Source organism: Stenella coeruleoalba (genome assembly GCF_951394435.1).
Source record: "Stenella coeruleoalba genome assembly, chromosome: 4".
Classification (NCBI taxonomy): Eukaryota; Metazoa; Chordata; class Mammalia; order Artiodactyla; family Delphinidae; genus Stenella; species Stenella coeruleoalba.
This window is the reverse complement of record NC_137149.1, coordinates 34,755,663-34,761,471: the sequence shown is the minus strand read 5'-3', so window position 1 is coordinate 34,761,471 and position 5,809 is coordinate 34,755,663.

Genomic DNA, 5,809 nt, shown 5'->3' with positions numbered 1-5,809 from the left:
TTGAAACTGAAACTCGGGTCTCAGGAAATTCTTGTACAAAATGCTTTCTCTTGTATACAATAATACAATAAAGAAGAAACACTTCTAACCATGCTCTCTGGAATGCATTTAGGCTATTAATGAAAATGGGCATGGCTATCTCTGTAAAGAATCAAGTGTAAAGAAGAAAAACAATAAATATTAAGAAATTTGTACTCTCATATTTTTATAGTCATGAGTCAACTTGTTCCTCATGAAGGAAAGTTTAGACAAGTCTGAAAACCTTATTATTCCTTTTGTGACTGGGAGTCAACTAAACAATCTCAATTCTCGATTTGTAATTTTAACATCTATCCATTTTCTGCTCAAACATTTCGGTTCCCAGAGATGTTAAAAAAGAGAGAATGATTTTATCTCCTTTGATGAAATTGCTCACAAAGAATATAAAAATGGACAGATACATTGTGTTATAGCAGGTACAGAATTATGCTTAATATTTTTAGTGCACTAATTCTGGTCAGCATCAAACTTTGAACTTGATGTGTTTATATTTGTGTTAGGAGAAAAGATTGCCATATGTAATTGCTGCATTAGAATGTTTATGATAAACATAAATAATAAGTGTAAGTTTTTGCATGCAGTGAAGGTGGGATAAATTGAGGGGGATGAATAGTCAGTCACCTGTGGATGAAAGGTAGGGGCTGGGGTAACTAAAGGCCAAAAAAAATATGGGTCACTGGGAAGAGGGGAAAATGGAAGAATTCACCTGTAAAAGTTTTGCTTGGGTTTCCATTTCTTCTTTACCCTGGTCAGTGTGGGAGATGGGTACTAATCAAATAATGCTTAGAATGAAGGTGAAAATACAACTGCTGTAGGTGAGTCCCAGATCTCAGTCCTTGCCCTTCTTCTCCTTTATCTATCCACACTCACTCTTTTGGTAATCTCATCTAGGCTCATTTTAAAAAAATACAATGTATATCCCCAGCCTATAAATCTCCCTTGAACTCCAAGTCCATATACCCAATTGTGTGCTTGACATCTTTACTTGAATGTCTGAGAAGCAGCTTAAACTTAGTACATCTAAACCCAAAATTCAGTCTTCCCTTTCTCAGTTAAGGAAAGGACAACTTCACTTCTCCAGTTATTCACATCAAAGGCCCTGGGGTTATTATTAATTTCTCTTTCTTACATACCTAAAGCCCTACCTATCCATGCAAATTTTTTCCTTTATTTCCAACTATGTGCTGAATTCAACCTTTTTTTTTTTAACATCTTTATTGGAGTATAATTGCTTTACAATGGTGTGTTAGTTTCTGCTTTATAACAAAGTGAATCAGTTATACATATACATATGTTCCCATATCTCTTCCCTCTTGCGTCTCCCTCCCTCCCACCCTCCCTATCCCACCCCTCCAGGCGGTCACAAAGCACCGAGCTGACCTCCCTGTGCTATGCGCCGCTTCCCACTAGCTATCTACCTTACGTCTGGTAGTGTATATATGTCCATGCCTCTCTCTCTCGCTACCTCCACTGCTACCATTCTGTTTCCACCATCTTCTTTCATTTGGATACGGCAATGACCTCCCCAGACTGGTCTCCCTTCCTCCATTGTTGACTTTCTGTAGTCTTTTCTCAACACGGTAGCCAAAGTAGTCCTTTTATAATATAAGTTGGATCATGTCCCCCTCCAGTCAAACACTCCAAATATTTCCCTTCTCACTCTGAGTAAAGGTCAAAGTCCTTAACATGACACGGCACAGTCATATCTCTCTTCCTTCTCTAACCATATTGCCTACTCTTCTCTCTCTTACCATTGCTCTCCAGACACAGTGGGCTTCCTGCTGGTCCTTGAAAACTGCAGGCCCACTCTTGTCACAAGGTCTTTGTACTTGCTCCCTTTGCCAGGTAGGCTGGTTCCAACATAGCCACATCGCTTACTTACTTGCCTCCTTCAGGACATACCTCAAATGTTACCTTCTCCGTCAGGCTTTCCCTAAATACCCATTTAAAATTCCAACTCTTTTCCTCATCCTCTCACCCCACTTGGCATTTGTAATCTCATTTTCCCTCCTTAATTTTACCCATATTATATATTACCATGTGACATTTATATTTACTTGTTTATGACTTTTTTCTTTCCACTAGAATGTGAACTGTATGAGGGCAGGGATTTTTGTCTTATTTGCTTGTGAATATATTCTGGTTGCCTAGATGAATGAAGAGCACATGATAAATGTGTAATATCTTTTTATTGAATAAATTAATTCATTAATAAATGCTATGAAGAGGTACAAGTTACTCTGAGAGTCCATAATAGGTGAATTTGACAAAGTTGTAGAAGTCCTTTAAAGTACGAAGCATTAGCTAAGTTCTGAAGAATAAAGAGGAATTTTCCAAGAAAATAGAGAAGGCAAGAAGATTCCAAGTATTAATAGCAAAATGAACAAAATGTCCTAAGGTCAGAGGCAAAACCCATCTTGCAAGTGTAAGGACTGGAAGAAAGTCTAAAAGTGGCTGGAACAGAGAGAAAGGGATGACATGATATGGGATGGGACTGCAAGATCCTTGCAACCACATTTAGGGTTTTATTCTAAGAGTGATGGGAAATCACTGACAATAAGCATGGAATCACATGAGCTTTGTGTGTGTGTGTGTCTGTGTGTGTGTGTGTGTGTGTGTGTGTGTTTTAAAAGAACTGCTCAGGCTGCAGCATAGAAAATGTTTTAAGATAGATAGGAATGGATGGAAAGAGAATACTGTGGTAGCTAAAGTGACTCCCATGAGAAATGATGGCAACTTGGACTAGGGTGGTGGCATGTCTCAGGTCTTTTGAACCTTCCTGTTTTTCTCTTCTGCCATTCCAGTCTTTTTGGTTCACTATTTTACCCTCAGATTTTACAACCTAGGGGTGTAAGAGTCTTGCCCTCTTCTCTCAGCTGGGAAGACTTTGACATTAAAGAGCTTCACTCCACCATCTCTTGCCACTCCTTCACATGATGCCTGCTCCATTCACAACAAACATTTTCCACTGTTTTTATTTATTTGTGTATTTATTTCAACTACTTGGTTGAGTTCCATGGTGATGGTAAATGTGTCAGGAACAATGTTTTATTCATTTTGATATCCCCAGCAGTTGGCACATTGAAAATAACAATAATACTTATTGAATAAATGAGAAATTAAAGCAATTGCTGGTTTGCCAACACAAGTTATTCATGATGTTCTTCCTGCTGCTGCTCTGTAGACATCACACATTTTGGAGAGATAAAGGCCTTTTCCATATGGTCAAACTATATAAGCTATAGATCAAGTCATCTATTAGTGCTTGGACGTACACTTGAAGCTCAAATATACATATATATAAATAGACATCTCAGTAATATGTAAATATAGCTAAAATGTTCAAATTATATGAAGAAAATTAATACATTTGGGGAGCAAATCGTATACATAATTTTCAAAACAGTCCTTTAAATGACTGCAAGTAAGACAGAGTGAAGTGTTATTAACTTATTAAAAGAGCCCCTAAAATGCTCAAAAGATTCCATGTAGCTTCCCCAAATTCCCTGATTCCCAGAGAAGAGGTTACGTATTAGAAGATGCTGAGTCACTAAATTCAACTGCAACTGTACAATGGTGGCAGAATCTTTTACACGAAAGATGTTTAATAACCTACAGTGATCCTTAGCTACTGGGGGCATGAATTAAACTCTATCAACTAAAAGCAACACACACATATGCACACACAGTTTAATCTATCTGTCTCCACCCCCCCCACATGTTAATTCAATATTAATAGAATTATAAATATAAATAAAAAATTATAAATAAAATTATATGGTAATTCATGGAAAGGTGAGAAAAGTTCTTGAAGGCTACAATGAATAAGAATTTTCAGCTACATATGTTTTATGATGGCATCAAAGGTTAAACAGTGCCATTTAAATGTTGTTCTTTTCCAACCTCCCTTCCAACTGTGCAGTTTTCCTGAAGCCATATAATTTTAAATAGAAGAAGATCGTTTTTCAGAAAAGTCATAAGCAGAAGATCATAATTCAAACCAGGCAACCAGATTTTCCTAACTTCTAACTATCAAAGAAGTCAGTAACTCAGTCCTGTATTAAAAATGCTTTACATGTAGTCTTTACATAATTAGAATAGCTTTTAAAAGTGTTGTTCTTGGAAAGAGACATGGACACTGCTTCCAATTTGTGAAATTACAACACCTGTTAACCAGAATGATTTTTGTCATAAGGAACATACTATAAACAAAGCATAGACTTAGACTAAAAAGATAGTTGACATTTCATTTTATATAAATACATGGAAAATAAGAAATATTGACTTAAAAACTGGCAAAAAAAAAACTGAATTGCATAGGACACGAAGATAGATCTTAAGCCAAGATATTAGAATAAAAGATTAGAAACAAAATTTCCAAATAAGCAAAAATGTCCTACATAGCTATGATACTTATGGAGTGTATGCAAATAAAACCTTCAATTTGTGTTCACTGTGTTTACTGCAAATAACATTCTTTCTCCATTAAAAAAAGAGTGGAAACAAAATGGGGAATAACCTCTGCATAAAACATGTCAACTAAAACAACTGCTACCAATAAACATACTTGAAAAAAATGCATGATTTTCCAGAAACCATATGAAATTATTATCTGGTTCAATGTCTAAATAAGTTATAGAACTCCCCTCTCCTCCCTTTTTGGTTAATTCAAACTATTTTGAAGAATTATTCTCTTATCATTACATATAAACCTCCAAGTATTTGTGTCCTTGAAGATGTCAAGTAAGGAAAGTATTATCTTTGAAAATCCAGTTTTATATTTTTGCCATATTGTTGCTTACACCAAAATATAACAAAGAAGCATAGCAACTCACCTGCAAAATTGCTGAGTATCCAGAAACTCTCAAGTTTCAAGTTTCTTAATTCATTTTTCTCACACTATGTAATCCAATTCTGTTGCCATGGCCAAGATATTTTATATTAGTGATATTATTCTAACAGAGCACATCCTGAAATTTATAAAATTTACAAAAATCTTCTAATGTGGTCTTTTTTCTGTGAACACGAACTCTTTCAATTGTTTAATGTTCCATGTTTGCAACCATATTAATGATTTCCAAGATATAATACTGTGTTCTACGTTTCCTGTAGTTTATGAAGCATCAAAAAAGTGTTAATAAGCAGCATGGGTGGACCGCAATATTCCACAATAAAAAAAGTAACTCAGAGTATTTCTGGGAGTGGCTGAAGATAGAATTCCAGTGTTGCACATTTCTTCATGCATCTTAATGCTTTCAAGTATTATCACCAGGACTTTTCATTCACAGCACAAGGAATTCATGGGATGCTTTCTCCTGGCACGCTTACGAAGAAGGAAGGAAAGAAGTTTAGATACGTTCATTTCTTCTTCTGTTAAGGGGACTTTTTAAAGCTTTCAACAAAAATATATCATTTAGAAATATGAAAAGCATCATGTTCTTTTTTCCTTTTTAAAAAATATATAAGAAAGACAAAATATATGAAGAAAAAAGATGAACAAAACTGGAATATTTTATGAAAAATTTATATACAGTATTCATTCTGCTGACATAAGGGCAAGTGTAGAATTAAAAATGGTTTTATCATAAAAAAATTAGACTTTCAGGATCTCAGGATCATATGCCGATTACTTAAAATCTCACAAATAAAAATTTGTTCATGGAAAAAGAGATCTTTTGAATACTAAAGTCCTTTATTCAACAACACAGAAATTTCACAAAAACAACTTTACTGGGCAAATTGAATGTGTTTTTTTTTTTAAGTTTTTTTT